The 17,462-nt window shown below is 33.0% G+C and overlaps 2 non-coding genes across 2 annotated transcripts; both read left to right on the top strand.

Annotated features, from left to right (window-relative positions):
• The first annotated feature begins 11,792 nt into the window (after positions 1 to 11,792).
• Positions 11,793 to 11,864, top strand: TRNAE-UUC (transfer RNA glutamic acid (anticodon UUC)). Its single transcript has one exon. It is a non-coding gene; the product is annotated as a tRNA-Glu (tRNA).
• A 207-nt stretch (positions 11,865 to 12,071) lies between these two features.
• TRNAE-UUC (transfer RNA glutamic acid (anticodon UUC)) lies at positions 12,072 to 12,143 on the top strand. The gene has a single exon. It is a non-coding gene; the product is annotated as a tRNA-Glu (tRNA).
• The last annotated feature ends 5,319 nt before the right edge of the window (positions 12,144 to 17,462 follow it).

Here is a 17,462-nt window from a genome sequence, read left to right as displayed (position 1 = left end):
AACAAGTAGTATGCTCTGGCTCTGCAGGTAGTATGCCATAGCGTTTATACTCGAATGCAATTTGGATACGATTTCATATTTAAAATTATGAAAATAATATAATAATATATAATATAAATAAAAACTCAGAGCGCTTACTATAAATTTCACCTCAAACAGCTTGGTAAGCTATGTAGAGAAAGCTGGGTAAGCTATGTAGAAAATCGCGCCGTTTTATGTTCAGCTCCCGCAAATTTCTATCTTAGTCCACATTTTTTTTAAATTAAAATTTGGCTAACGAGGCTTTAGCGGCTTAGCAACTTCACATCTTTTCAAATCAAATTTTCATTACACCAACCTGACATGTATTATTTTATTTAACACTGCCCTTCTTAATATGAAAAAGATATTTATATAAAGCATAAATATATACAGATCTCAATTATTTTTAGTCATTTAATTCCAATTTCAATTATCTTCTAATAATTTTTTTTATTTTTTTTTAAATATCTCACTTTTTTGATATTTTTCTTACAAACCCAAACACTTTCTGCAGTGTAATGGATTTGTGTTCACTTTACTAGCAGCAAACACCATGGCGTATACTTAACATTTTTCTTTTGGCGCTTTGCACAAATTCACTTCGACTCACTTTGGTTCGGTGCAGTTCGTCGAGCTGTTTCTGAAGTAGTTTGTCCGCTGCCTTTTGTGCAAATTGAAAAGTTTACGCATTTCCAACTGCTCGACAACAGCAGCAATAATAACAGCAACAACTACAACAACAGCAATAACAGCAAAGCCACTGAAACAATAGTAGAGCGCAGATAAACTTTTGCAGCATCAATAACAACAGCAACATAAACTACAAGCAAATGCGTGTATATGTATGGGTGTGTAACGGTACTACTACCCCTAATACAAACAAGCAACACACACTCTAACAAGCAGGCAAGCAGACACGCAAGTAGCAATGAATTATACAACCGCTGGCGTTGGGAATGATAGCAGAAGAGCTGGTAATGGCAACACTGCCATACCCAAACCCCCCCCCCACACTATATTGCCTCTAAAGCCATGTGGCAAACAAATGCAAACAAGCAGCTTCCTACATGAAATGTTGAAATTATTGAGCAGAGTTTGCGGCTGCGGCGTGAGTGCGGCACGTCGACTCAGTTGCAAGCTCCCAAAGAACTTTAAGTACTTTATCGTCTTAATGCAACAACGACACAAGTAACTGCAGGCAAGTGAATGCGTGCAGCGTCGGGCAGCAACAATTGCGCACAATGAAAAATAAGTGGCAATGGAGTTAAGTAAAGTAAAAATTCTGAAATGTATAGGAAAAAGTTTTCAAACGGAAACACACAAACGCGCATGTATGTGTGTGCGTTGCAAGTTGCCAGCGACTTGGATATAAACTGCAAAGCAAACTAAATCTCCACAATATAATGTGGCGTGCAAAATTTTCGGACTCTAGTGGCTAAAAGAGTAAACTGTCTATCTTAGCAAGTACGCACGAGTGTATGTGTGTGCAAAGCCGACATGCAAGTGTTTGCCTTTGTAGCGAAGTATGTTTGCGCTTTTATGTTCTTCTTCTGTTTCGTATTTGTCTTTAAAATATGAACTGCTAAAATTGCAGCTGTGCTGATCAATATTAATTTTTGATTTGGAGCAGGCGAATCTTCTTGGCGTATATCAAAGTTGTTGAAATTTATGTACTTAAATGTTGCACTATGAAAAAGAACTTAGGAGCAATAAATGAAGTATGCGCGTGTCATGAGTTAGTCAGTAGGATGAAAAATATATCAAAAGAAGCAAGAAATTTGTATTTTTCTTTCGATTTAAAATAAGTAGAGTTTAGAGCGTGCAATACTCTTCAATAACCCTTGGCAGAAACAGATCGATCGGACTTTATACGAACTATTTATTCTCGAGTTGCGGTTCACATAGCAATCTTAGAAATCGTGGAGTTAGAAACTGCATAAAACGGTTGAAATATTTAATAGAGGCAAACACTGGACAGAATGCGTTTTCGATTTTTGTAGAACAAAAAATACTAAAAAGTTTGCGATTATTGAAATATAAAATAAAATATAATATATAGAAAAGGGTCGATAACTTTTAAGAACAAAAATGACCATAATAATACAAAACCTATCGGAAACGAAAGATTAAATAGCAAACATTAAAGTAAAAATAATTTACGAGCGATCTAAGTTCGGAAAAAGTAAGCGTAGGGGTGAGGCTGCATTTTTAAGGTTCACAAATGTTTTATCTCAATTACCGGCAAAACTACGTGTCCTTAAGAAAAAAGTTATATGGCAATATTGTAGATACAGAAAATATCTATAACTTTGTTTTACAAACTTTTTTCAAATAACTTCAACATTTATAAGAAAAACTCAAGTAACCCAGTTTTTAGGTTTTTTATTTTTATTTTGTGCATACAGTTTTTTTTGTTCTTTTACAAAATTTGGAGTAAACTTACCTACAAGTACTTATGTTCCAAATACACTGTATTTTTTTAATTGCGGCTTTTTCGAAACAGCAATTTCGAATTTGATGCAGCGCTTGTGATAAGCAAATAATCCGATCACTATTAAATTTATTTTGATTATTTTGTATATACATAATTCTCCATGACCAAGCAGTTTTTTGATCTGATCAAAAATCGAGTTTTGGTAGGCCTAGGTTAGGTTAGGAGGTCGATCCCAGAAAGGATTCCACTTGGACAGCTTAAGACGCCGGTCCGTTGTGATACCTACAAAACTCCTATAATCTGGATCAAAAGACCCTTACAAGTCGACGAGACGCTTTGTGCTTACTACAAACTTGCTAAGACGGCCAATATCCATTTCGGATTAGTATTCAGGTCCGCCAAAAGTGTGATTGCCGAGATATTTCAATCGCAGCCTAGCGAAAGCCGGACATTGGAGGAGAAAGTGCCGGCCTCCTCCATGCAACTTTGGCAACTAGCGTCGGGTAGTACTCCAAGCCGTACCGCATGAGTGCCCATTGGACAGTGTCCAGTGAGAACTCCTACCATAGCGGCAAGATGCACGTTGCTCAGGGCGAGAAGTTCCCCCGACCTCCTGCGATCCACTCTTGGCCAGAAGGATCTCACGGTCGCACAGGACTTGGTCGTCGACCAGTTGTGTAAAATTCAGTTTTCATTGTACGAATAATACCTGACAGTTTTTCGAGGTACAATATGTTTAATTAAATAACATAAATATACACGACGCACATGTCAACAGAATTTTGTAATATAAACAATAACATAACAGCAGTAAAAGAAAATGTCATTGACATTAAAGAATAATTTTTTTTTTAATTTCTGATCGCCACCAAACCTTACAGGATCACTCGCTGGCCAACCTAAAGCTCTCCCTACAATTTTCATTGAAATCGGTCCAGCCGTTTTGGAGTTGATAAGGAACATAGTTCAAACTTTCTATTTTATACATACATATATAACAACAATCAACTTTGATGATCACTCTATTATTAATTATTAATTATGGAGATCATTAATTTAAATAATAACTATCCAATCATTTAAGTTGGACCAAATTACATATGTACAAGTACTTGTATGCCAACTTTCATGAATATCAGTTGACTCGTTTTTGAGTTCATTCGGAACATACACACGGACGCTGAATTTTTATATATTGTATTAAGATGTATAAATATACCCTTAACATTTTAATGCAATTAGTACAGTTTTTTTTTGTTTTGTAATACCCAGAAATCGCTTTTTTTTTGCTGATACACTTAATTTGCTGCTTAATGGTTTAAATAGGCAGTAAAATATCAACGCTTAGAAGCACGAATTATAAATAAAAATGAAGACGTCGCCATCCGAGTTAATAAAAATAAATATTTTTGTAGAAATTTGATATAATATTGCATAATTATAACAGTAGATCAACTCAAATTAGAAGCACGCAGCAGAAGTAGAGTTGCGTATACGCCGTGTAGCACCAAACTACAAACACAGTATTTACAATTAAGCTAAGAGCAAATATTATTTATTTTATATTTATGTGTGGTGTAACTCTTAATTTATTAATAAATATAGTAGAGTGTGCTTATGTGTAAAATTTGCCAACAATCACATTGCAGATATAGCGCTTACTTGGCAACTTTTGCATAAATGGATTCTACAATATTAATATGAATTGGAGAATATAAAGCATACTTCCCAGTTATTGGCAAGCATGCATACACAATAAGCCACAATGCAAACAAGTAACAGTCGCAATCCAGGGACTTATGTATCACTTTATTTTCAGCTTATTTGATTGTATTTTTAATATTCGCATTTTATAATTTCCTTCAACCATGCTTCTCTACCCCATGCGGCATTACACATGAAATACAGCTGTGACAGATGACAAATACGGTCTTAGTATGTGTATGCACATACATACGTGTATAGCTGGCGTGACAGTGACAAGCCCAATACGCTGAACTCAGTGCCTACCTACATTTGTTTGGGTGCGTGTGTGTGCTTTCATTTCAAATTCACTTTCACAGATTACAAAATAAAATTCCGCACATTTGCTTTATTTGCCTTATTTACTTTTTGTTACTGTTATTTTGATTATTTGTACGCTGCCTGCCTTTGAGTGCATAATAAAATTATGAAATTGAAATGAAGTTGGCAACTGAATTGCGCACAAATGTGGTTTCACGCATTCAAATGACGAAATGTGAGGGTGACACACCGAACGTGCCACGTCGAAATTCAAAATTCATAAACGCACACACAGAAAATAATATTTTGTAAATATGTGAATTTAGTATATTGTAAATGTGTGTATTTAAAAAATATTGTTTTTTGTGTGTGCCTGTCGCTTCGGTTGAATTGGCATATTAGTTGCTCTGCTAAGTGGCGCTTAAGCGTTGAAAAACTCATTCGGCATACAAACGACGTAATTTTCATGTGGCATGTATACACACTGTGGCGTGGAGTTGACGCAGCGTTCAACGCGGAAGTGTGCGTTGCTGTAAGTGGCATTTGTGCTTTCATTAACCTCTTGAACTCGCACAAACATACACATAAGCGCACAGACAAATGCTCGAAGCAATTACACTCAATTGTTTTTATAAAGTTACATAAAGCCCTTTGAATTTTTAAGGTTATGTAAAATAAGTATGAGTAAAATTAAACTGATTTCCACGCACAAAGGTTGTGTTACACTCAAGTGTATAAATAATACTTAAGTGCTTCTGCTGTTGAGTAGACAGCGTCTTTAAATTGCAAGCTCAAGATTGAAGTAAGAAATTTTTTTGTTTATTGAAAATTCAACAAATGATACTTTTTAATTACTTTTTGTCAAGTTCAAAAAAATTTAAAAAGTGTCAACTTGCTGTCAAGACAAGAAAAATGCTTTTTTGTTCCTTTAATTCAAAAAAGTTTTTTTGTCCAGGATTGCAAATAATGCATTAAAACATAATTGAATTAACATTTCAATTAAATTTTTTTTATTTTGTAATCCCAAATACGGGATTTAAAAAATAATTTTTAATTAAAAAATGTTTAATACCACATATCGGAAAATAAATTTAAAAAAATTTTTAATACAACAAACCACATACATAAATTTAGTCCCTTGCCACAAACCGTATACCATATATATACATAAATTTTGTACCAAAGACCCTATTAAATATTTATTTTTAATTTATCAAATTTACAAGAAAATCTGCTTGGGATCTAGGTCTAAGAAATTACAATTTTTTCGAAATCCACTGGCTATATGAGATTGTTAAAACTGTAATAACATGAAAATCTTATTTAAGCGCAAATCAGTAAAATTGCTATTTTTATTAAATGCTACACGTTTCACAAGTAACTAATATATGTATATATACAACTTCCAAAAAAATTTACTTTGGATCTGAATATAAGAAAGTGCAAATTTTGCGATATAACTGAATAAATGAATTTGTTAAAACTGTAATAACATGAACTACCGGATTAGAAAATAAAAAGAAAAATTTTAGTCTCAAGCATATAATTAGGAATTAAATAATTAATTTGTTTTTGAATAAAAATTTATTTTCGTTCATTCATCTTGGATTAAAAATTAAATTTAATAATTTTATTAAAAATATTATTAAAAAATTTTAAATTTTATAATTAAATTTAATAATTTTTTAAAAATTAAATTTTATTAAAAATTTTTAAATTTTATAATTATATTAATATAATAAATTTAGTTATTTTAATAAAAATTTGTAAATTTTATAATTTTAATAAAAATTTAATTTTTAATCCCAACATCGGCATTTTTTCCATCAAAAACTTCGCAACCCTGATTTCGACGCAATGAAGCCTCATAATAAGTGAAATTGTAACTAGAGGAACAAATATATATATGAAATAATTTCATAATTTTAAGAAACCTTTTATACTAGATTTTAAAAATCGTTATGAAGTCCTTTCGAGCAGTGAAAAACGACTTCATTTATATTATTATTCCACTTCATAAAATAGAAATAAAAATAACAAAGAAAAACTCGAATATTTCTCTAAACAAAAATCAGCAAATGTGTGGCAAGTTAAATATAAAATTACCGAACATTAGAGGATCTCTTTACGTTTATTATAAATCGAGTCAACTCCTTTCAGTGTAGCGAGATCTCTTAACAGTTGGCTGTCAATACAACTGCAATGCAAACAATTACTCTGACAGCTTTTTCGATTACCTCTGGCATTTTCTTGAATATCTTGACAACACAGATTTACAACAGATACTAATCTAATGAAATAAAACCCCTTTAGAATCTGCTTAAGCACACAACAAGTGCGTGGTTGGATAGGATTTAACCGTTTTTGATAAAAAATTAATTTACTTTAAAAAAAAAGTTTAAAAATTAAATATCATTATCGTAGCTCATTTCAGAATTAATTGTACAGTAGTGAACTTATTGAATTTTCTGAAACGGTGCCGCAATAAAACACCAAGTAACTATTTATGTAGGCCAAAAGAATCCAAATACATTAGAGCAGGGTAAAAGATATTGAATAATGTGCCATAACTACGAGGTTTCGTTTGAAAAATGAAACAAATATTATGCCACTGATCATTATGGAGAAGAACTGCAGAAATATGCTCATAGATACATTATTAAAACTCAGAATATGATTACTATATTTGTTATATGCACTATTAATTTGTACAAAGTAAAGAGAAATATTTGTATGCAAGATTTTAAAATTAAATATTTTATTTTAATACATCTAAAAACTATTATTATTATTTTTACTCAGTATACTAAGCGTCGTTGAAAGCGAAAATTGTTAGGCATTACTTTGATATTGAATGCAAACGACTTCTACAAGATATTTTTTAAATTTTGATTTTATTTCACTTTCGGTTTATTTTTTTTTTTGTTTTTATAAAAAAGTTCAAATTTTTCATTTCTTGGAAGCACGTTCTGTGTTAATTCAAGCAAAGTTTCACGATTTCGCATTGAAAGCAACACAAGTGCAAAGAAACGAAGTGAGGGATCGGGCAGGGAAGAGAGCGTAGGAAAATATGGAAGTTGCTTGGCTTTTAGCGATTTTCAAAAAGCAAATATGCAACGAAGTGGCGAAAATAATGTCTAAGTACATTCTAATGGTTAGGCAAGCATGTGGAAATGCTCGGTATATATAAATGTACATATGTGTGTGTGCATACTTAAATATAAGTAAAAGAAATATTTTTCTAGGAAGATGTGAATAATTGTTTACATTTTTGCTAAAACACAAGAGTAACAGCGCGTGAATGTAAATATTATATTAATATACTTGTGAATAAATGTATGTATGCGTGTGTATGCATGAGTACCGAAAGCAAAGTAAAAATATGCATGTGAGTGTTTGTGCGTCAACAAGTGGGTGTGTCTTGCGTCTGCAGCCTGCGATAACAGCTTTTAACGCATAGCTTCGCAAGAGATATATATATATATATATGTACACATACACACACACACACACACACACTTATACTTACATATGTACTTATTGCTTTTGCGTGTATCTGCACTTCTTTGTTTGCATATTTGCAATGGCTAAGTGCCGTTTTAACTTAATTTCCTCGACACTTTGCTCAACAATCGCTGTCAACATTTCGCAATAATGTTAAAAGTGTCAACATATTTGATGTTAAAAGAAAAACACAAAATGCAAAATACAAATAAAAACAATAGCAACAATTACAACCAATGAAAATAAACTTACATAAGTAAATTGAAGTTTTGAGTAATGAAACGACTTTGCGCCAAGTGCTTAAATAATGCTTTTTGTATTATCTTTTGTTGTTGTTGTTGTAGAGTGCTTTGTGCGACCCGCGCTGAGCGAAGTCTCTTATTTGCGCTGCTTGAATTATGAGTTTGTTAATGCAGGCTGTGCTTTGAAGCTTATCGGAAAATTTTATTTTATTTATTAAATCCCATTTGAAAGGGAATGTGACTATATAAGGCAATTTTTATTGATAAACAGTATACAACTTTTAAAGACATGGCTGAGATTCAAAAAGTACTCAGAGCCATACTTCTATTTAGCTTTTTTTATAGTTTATCTAAATTTTTAAAGCGAAAATTCGATTTTCAAATGCTTTTTCAACCCAAACAATTTAATCCCTAAGTAAATAATTGAAAAGTTAACTGAATAAAACTATAAGCTGTTAAAAACAAGAACAAACGTAACTTCGACTTTACAGTAGCACTGATACCCTTCACAGGTTTTTTTCCGTCATAAAGGGATATAAAAAACTGTTTATTTTGGTTTTGGTCGGTCAGTTAGTACGACAGCTATAAGCTATTGTTGTCCGAACTGAACAATTTTGTCGCGTACTGTAACGCTGCTTTGAATAATAATCTGTGAAAAATTTCGTGACGATATCTAGTCAAATAAAAAAGAAACTTGAGTTTGATCAAACCGTTTGTATAGTAGCTAAATGCTTTAGTGGTCCAATCTGAAAACAAAATTCGGAAATGGTAACGTTCACTTGGATAATAATCTATGCCAAATTTCGTGAAGATATCTTGTCAAATAAAAAAGTTTTCCATACAGGGACCTAAGCTTAATAGAACACTTTGTATGGCACTATAACATAAACTTGTCCGATATCAGCGATTTCGAGGAGCTTCTGGAAGAGGGGAGGGTGTGTGCAAAATTTTAGTTCCATATCTCAGAAATGGAGGGGCTACTTAACGTATATGCAGGCAGACAGACAGACAGACATGACTAATGCGATTTAGCTCGTCTCGCTGGTCATTTAAATGTAAATTTTTATAGCGTCTCCAACATCTCCTTCTAGATGTTGCAAACTGCGTGGCAAACGCAATATGTGCTGTTCCGGGTAAAAAAACATATTTGGGGAGTCAGAAATGCCATAATAAGGCAATGAAATGTAAAGTTAAGGCTATGAATCCAACAAGGAGTGGTTGGTTCATACAATAGTTTTGTTTTAGTTGTATGTATTTTTTACCGAGCCTTTTTTTGTGCTGTAATATTCAATGAATGAAATATTCACGCAAAAAGATGAAAAATGCCTTATTATAGACTTACCCTATATACATTTTGCTCATAAAGTCAGTTGTTGTAGTTAAAAAATCGAAATCGAAATTAGAAAACTCTCACAAAAACGGCGGCGAACGGCCAGCGCATTCTCAACAAATCAAAGAACTTAACAAATTTTGGTTAGCCAATGGATTTATTTCTAACACAAGTTTTTTTTACAGAGCCATTTTAAACATTTTTGAAATTTCAAAAAACATGAATGTATGCATTCCCGATTTTGTTTTTTTTAATATTGTAAGTAACATACACTTTATTTACCAAAGATTCATTTAAATCTGCTCTTCATTACACTTTTGCCAGAAGCAGTCACAGCAAACATAAAAATCAGTTATTTTTCGTACAACTACAAAGCTCAACTTACTTAAATCCAGCCACAACCTATGTGGTATCATTAATTGAAGAAAACTTTCCACATCTGCTACCATAAATATCGATTATTTTTCCGGTTGTAATGCACGAATTCAGTGGAATAGCTTGCTTTATACGAAATTTATGAATACACTCTCTATGCATTCGAAATAGACAATCGTATAAATGCATGGCATGCTGTTTAAACTGCGAACCCAATACAAAGGAGGAATTAAATCGAAATGATTTTCATAAATTTAATAAATATCGATTTAAAATTTAATGGCTTAAAAAGTTCGAAAGTAAAATTGCCAATAAAATAACTCTTCCCTAACTGGATGGCAACATTAAAATAAACTGAATCATACGTCACAAAAAAAAAATAAAAACAACACGAAGCAGAGCAAAACTAAACACACCAGTAAAAAAAAATACACATAAAAAAAAAAACGGTGAAAAGCACACAAACGCATTTCAAAGTGGAACAACTGTTTTTATTGATGAGCTTATAAAATTTTATGTGTGCCATTTATGGTACAGAGCACCGTAATGCGAAAGAGCAATGTGAAAAGCGAACAAAAAATAAAAACAAATAAATGGCAATGAAGAAAATCCAACAGAACCACTGCGAGGCAGAAAGAAAGCTGCCGAATAAACACAGAGATAGTCAAGCTGAAAATATCAGGCAGGAAATTGTATAAAATATTCGAGGAAAATGCGCCCAACTAAGCGACAGCGCGCAGCAACAACAGTGGTGAGCGTCAGCATGGCAGCGCAGCGGAGTTAGCAACAGCAACAGCTGAAAGCAGCTGCAACATTTAATGGCTTGACGAAGACTATTATTACAGTAAAGCAAAAATAATAAACAGTATGGCAATATTGGCGTGCAACGACCACGCGCGCCCGCAGCATACACCGTTCAGATACAGTGCGCGGGTAATAGCGGAGAGCGCAGCACAGCGCGGAGCAAAGCAATTGACAGTATGGCAATAATAATTTTTATTGCATCTCTTTTACGATTCGGGTGGCGAATGGCGGATGGCAACAACGTTTGAGCGCTTGACGACAGCTGCTTCCGGCACAGTGTTGTCAATGGACCGCCGCTATATGGGCATAAAAGCCATGGCTTACACCACGCCGTGTGTGTGTGTGTGCGAGAGACAGTCGGGGAGATCGGATGTGAGCTCGCTCGCTCGCACACATCTGCGGCAAAGTGTTTATGTTGCAACAACAACAACAACGCTGGTATTGACATTTGCAAATATAGAAATACTCATATCGATAAATGGCTTGCATACAATATTTGCGCCGTTTGATGTTGCCGCTCGCTTGCCAGCGCATGTTGCAAATTGTCGGTAAATGTGTTGCTCGGCATGCCAATCAAAATTGCACCTAACACTAATAAAAATCATAAAATGTTATGACAATAACGAACGGTGTAGTGTAATGGAAATAAAAATGCGAATGTGCACGACACTGATAACGTTGATTGATACGCTCGCTTGCCGAGGCACAACCAACAGCAAAGCTGCTAATGATTGACAAAAAATGTAACATAGCGATGTTGATTACAAAAATTTCAGATTGACGAAATCCTGCACTGAAAGAAAAATTCTTGTGAATTACATGAAATAGAAAATATTTTGCAAAATTTTTTCAACAAAATTCTACAAAATCCAAATTATAACAAAATCCCGGTTTTTGTTGCAAAAGACATAAACATTTATTGTATCACGTTGAGCACTTAGAACAAAAACACACTTTTCATTATCCAGACTACACCCTTTGGAAAAGTATCTAATTTTGAAAATTTTAGGAATCTTCAGAAAATTTAAACTAACTTTTTTTAAATTTATAACTTAGATTTTTGCGTGGTTTGCTAATATCCCATATGGTCTAGTGGCTAGGATATCTGGCTTTCACTCAGAAGGCCCGGGTTCGATTCCCGGTATGGGAAGTAATTTTTTAACCTTTAGAACTTTAAAGTGGCTTATATGAAAAGAATGATATGTTATATACATTTGTAATCCTTACGTATTTTAATCGGATTATATCAGATTTTTATTCGTATTACGTAATACTAATTTTTTTGGGAATCATTATTAAGCTGTTAATTCGCCTAACGGTGAATACAAAATTATTTATTAGCAGAACTGTATCAGTGTCCCATATGGTCTAGTGGCTAGGATATCTGGCTTTCACCCAGAAGGCCCGGGTTCGATTCCCGGTATGGGAAGTATTTTTTATATAATTTTATTCAAACAACACATATATTATATTAAATTTTATAAGCATAAAATTATAGTTTAAAACTTTTTTATTACCGAAATTTTTTTTTTAATGTACTTTGCTCTTCGTCTTGCATTTCGTTACACAGAAATATATAAAAATATGTTTAAAATTCAAGTTTTATCAAATTAAATCTAAAGTCAAAATAAATAACTCATACCAAAACCAACAAAACACAAAAAAAAGTGTTGATAATAAACGCCAGACTCTCGTTGAAAAAAATTATTGCTATCTTAATAGAACTGAATGCAGTAATCAAATATTTGAAAGTTCGCGTATGAAAAATTTGGCAAACGAAACCGTACAACTCATAACGTCACATTACATAAGTACTACACTGCTTTTAATAGTATTAATGTGTAATATGTTTGCTTAACATACACACCTCATCATATGTAAGTATGTGCCTTACAAATGCTAAAACACTAGTTACGTATACGCCCGAGCGCCTACTTAACAGCGTCGTATAAATAAATCGCCTTCATAATACCAACAACAACAATTTCTCTGTAAAAAGTTCAATAGCCTTCAATGTGTTTAAGCAAAAGTTGAAAACTTTACAAACAACAAAAACAACAGCGCGAACAGCAACAAACAAAACAAGAAACGGAGAAATGAACCAAAGAAAATATACAGAAAAAATCAATTTATTTATATACGAATGTGTATGCAAATACATATATATGTATGTATGTATATGCAAAAAAGATCACTAAGTAACAACAAGTTATTAATGTTGCTATACATAAACGCATTGTAGTGCTATAACACAGTGTACTTGTGCGTGGATGACGGCTATTAAAAAGTGTGTGCGAGAAGAAATATTGAACTAAAATAATCAAATATTTCCAAAACAAGTTTCTGGCAATTGTGCTTAATTTAAACTTAAAGCCGGAACAAGAATTTTCACAACAGTTTGACCCGTTCACTACACTGTCTAGAGATTGTATTAATATAATTATCTTGTTATTTTTTGTAAATTTAGACATGTAAGTTTAAAGTAAAAAGTGTGTAAAATATATGTATATAATATATGTGTGTGGCTATATACGATAAAACCGTTTTAGCTGCCCGTCGTTGAATGCAACTTGCAGTTAGCGCCAACAAATGCACCGTAAGGGCATAAAACAAGTTATGCAAATACATGAACTCGTAAAAAAGCAACAACTAAAACAAAAGTCACATATTTTCTCATATTAACAGAAAATCAGCGAAAAGCAAACTACCAAAAAATCAGATGAATAAACAAATTGAGTTGAGCAAATGTGAATGTGAAGACAGAAAAACAATTTAACGACTAAAATACGAATATAAGTTATACAAACTGTCATATAAAGGTTTAATGAGATTTAATATTACAATATGTCATAAGTAGATACATCAAAACGTATGTATGTGTGTGTGAGTGTGTAGTGATTAGCGTGAATAGCAGAAATCCGTTAACAAAAGTCAATGGCCGCTGCATTGAAAAACGGTTGTTTATCTTTCGTTTCGGTGTTACTGGCACACTTTTCGTATATACTTGTATGTGCATATGTACACATACATACATTTGTATGTGTAATATTTGAGTTTGCGTACGTAACAAAAGAAAATTAAAGTGTTTGTTTTTTATAACTTTTAAATAACAAATAAATAGAAATTAGTGGGCGAAAGAGCTTTCTTTACTTATACGTAACTATTTTGTTTTTATTTGTTTGATATAACTGTTACTTTCACGGTATTTTATAACACGCTTGATCTTAAAAAATCTTAAATTAATTTTTTTTTAAATTTTTATTACTTTTTGATATTGCATTCAATTATTCTTATAATAAATGTGTATACGATGATTACATCATAAAAATGTATCTAAATTTTTAATATACATATATAACAGGTGTACTCGTATAATATACAAAAACGTTATATACCTATAATAACCTTCACATACACAAAAGGTTTATAACGATCGCCATAGTGATCCGATCTGAACAATTTCTTCGAAAATTACATAGTTGCCTTAGATTATGATCCATGTCAAATTACATGAAGTTAGCTCGTCAAATGGAAAAGTTTTTCATACAAGCACTTGATTCTGATCGCTCAGTTTGTATGGCAGCTATATGCTATAGTGGTCCGCTATCGGCCGTTCTGACAAACGAGCAGCTTCTTGTGAGAAAAGGACAGGGGAAAATTTCCAGATCGATATCTCTAAAACTGAGTGACTAATTCGTATATATACAGACAGACAGACGAACATGGCTAAATCGACGCAGCTCATCATGCTGATCATTTATATATATTTTTTATAGGGTCTCCGACGTTTCCCTCTGGTTGTTACAAACTTTGTGGTTAGCCTAATTTACCTCGTTCAGGGTATACAAATATATATTTTGAACACTGAAAAAGGCGTTTTTTTATGATATTAGCCATATTGATAGTAACTCTAAAATTTCCATAATTTCCATATACAATACATAAATTTGCAGAATAAACTCAAAATGCTTTCTCTTCTATTATTATTTTTTTCTACCTGCCCCATACTTTCATAGAAATTTTTACACGACTGCCTAAAATTTTGCCTTAAACATTTGTCGCTATACATTAAGCACAATATATGTATAAATTTCCGTTACCATATTTTGTCGCTGTCATAACGTCATCATCTGCTTAACCTTCTCCAAATAGGCAGATATGGCAACAACCGCGGCACGTGTAACTGTTTGAGCAACTATTTGCTAATGAAAATACCCGCGCGAACACGCGCCCATACACTCTAGTTTGACCATCTGCTTAAATAGCACGCACACATACACGCATACATAGATAAGTTCGCTACTTAGACAAGTGTGAAAAATGAGCTAATAAAAAACAATATTAATCACACTTGACATTTCTACACTGAAATATATGCAAAATTAATGTGAATTATTTTAAATGCGTGGTAAAAAGCAAAAATCACGCATACTTGTTACACGTGGCGAGATTTGGCAAAAACAAATAAAATTGTTGAGCATAAAAAGATAAGTAATTGACAGAGAATTAAAAAAAATAAATATATATTATAGTTAAATTATGATTTAAAAATATTCATATTTTGAAATAATGAACAAATAAAAATAAAATATATTTGAGGAAAATCGTAACTCACGGCGTTATTCAACGACTACTGTTATACATATATACATGCATATAACCTAACCCAACCTAACCTGTTTCTTCACAGCACTATCTATTTCTGTCTGCCGTTTGTTAAAAATTTTCAAAATTATAACTGCAAAAAGCTTAAACGCCACACCCAATGTAAAATTTCAAAAATAAACGACTTGTTTCATATTTCGAAAAATTATAACTTTACAAATAACTTACCAAAATTTGAGATCGATATCTCTAACAGTTTTTGTGTTGCAGCCTACTAAAGTGTAGCCGCTCAGTTCAACCAGCTTCATAAGTTTATCTTTCAACGCTTTTTTCTCAAATCTGCAGTTTTCAAATTTGCTGAGTGAACACTAGAAGACAAAAAATACGATTACTATCAAATCTGCATTTTTTTTGCATATTTTCTGTATATATTTCTCTATAAAATGATCGAAAAGATTTTTGTTCTGATAAAAAATCGAATTTTGGCAGAGTAAAAATTACTAAAATTTTGGGTAAAATTATTATTTTTTAAACGACCCTGTTTCATTGTATAGATAATATCTTCTAGTCTAGTAATTTTTTAGTAATTTTTTAGTCTAGTAATTTTTTAGTAGGTTTCTCCCACGGGGCAGACAAGAATCAATGCAGCAGTAGGGGACCTTGTTATTTCATAGCGTTTAACTCGATAATACCCATCTGATTTTTTTGTTTTTTTTTGTACTGTGTATTTTAAAAATGTGCATAAATATATCCGTTTGAAACAAGTGATGCAGTAATTATTTTTAGTTACAAAAAAAACGTTTTTTTTTTAGACTGTCACACTAAGTGGAACCCTTTAAATTTTACTTTAATTCTGCACCAAACTACACTTTAGTATCTTAATTTGGAGATAGCGCTTTATAAATTTTCATTTAATTGCGTTTTGTGGGCGTGACATTAGTCCGATTACGTCCATCTACGAACTCGACCTCACTTTTTTTGGAGGAACACTTGTAGCAAATTTTATCACGATATCTCAATTTTGACTCAGGTTATAGCTTGCACGGACGGACTGGCGGACAGACAGACAGTCACACGGAATTCAACTCGTCTTGTCATCCTGATAATTTATATTATATAATATATACATAACCCAATATCTAACTCGATTAATTTTAGATGATACAAACAACCGTGGGGTGAACAAAATTGATATGCTCTATAGCAACATGTTGCAAGAGTATACTATAAAAAAAACAAAAACACAAGTTGCAATTTGCTACATATTTGAGCACACAATTTTTTCGAAACAACTTTTCATCGCATTTTTCTCAGCCTTGTGCCTCGAACATAACAGGTGCAGCACTAAAATTGATTGAAACTAAAAACCAGCTGATATTTAAATTAGCTAGATTAGTTAGTTGATTAGTGAGCAAAACAAAATGACGAACAAAAATCGATAACCACTCTGCCCGCTAATGGGTATAAACAAATAGCGAATGCGTGTACAAAATGAAAATTCACACGCTTTTCAGTGGAAGTTGTTGTTGTGGTTTTTGTCTGCGGGCGGATACAGAAAAAACTGAACTGCGCATTATACAATGAAAATGTCAGAACGCGATTGGCGGATAAAACGGCAATAGCAACAACAAATGCAGCAAGCGCAACAACAACGCGAAAAGTTAGAAGCGTGGCCACAGCTGTTGCAGTGCATTGGCGACATGAAACCGCAACAAGCATAAATATTCAACAATCATAAAATAAATACTCGTACTAAATAGAACAACAACAACAGTAACCGCAACAAGCATAGCGCATAGATTGCCGCTAAAACAACAGTAACAATAAAGCGATCGTATTTAGTTTAGATGCACAATAAACAACAACTTGCAGCTACTTGCTCAAACACAGCGCTCACAGTTGCCGCAAAGCACAAGCAGCGCGCAACAAGACGTTGCAGATGTGGCAGAAGCGGCCAACGCATTAGCGCAGACGCCGGCTACAAGTTATAGCAGTGAAGCTAACTGGCAGACAGCCGCACATTAACTTTTCATTGTAGGAAATCAGCTAAATATACACACACACACACTTAAAACCCACACTCGAGCGTTGCTGCCACAAGGTGCATAACGTTATAGGGCAGGTATTTGTTTGTGGCAGCTGC

This window comes from Bactrocera oleae, chromosome 6 (assembly GCF_042242935.1).
Source record: "Bactrocera oleae isolate idBacOlea1 chromosome 6, idBacOlea1, whole genome shotgun sequence".
Lineage (NCBI taxonomy): Eukaryota > Metazoa > Arthropoda > Insecta > Diptera > Tephritidae > Bactrocera > Bactrocera oleae.
This window is presented reverse-complemented; position numbering and strand designations above follow the sequence as displayed.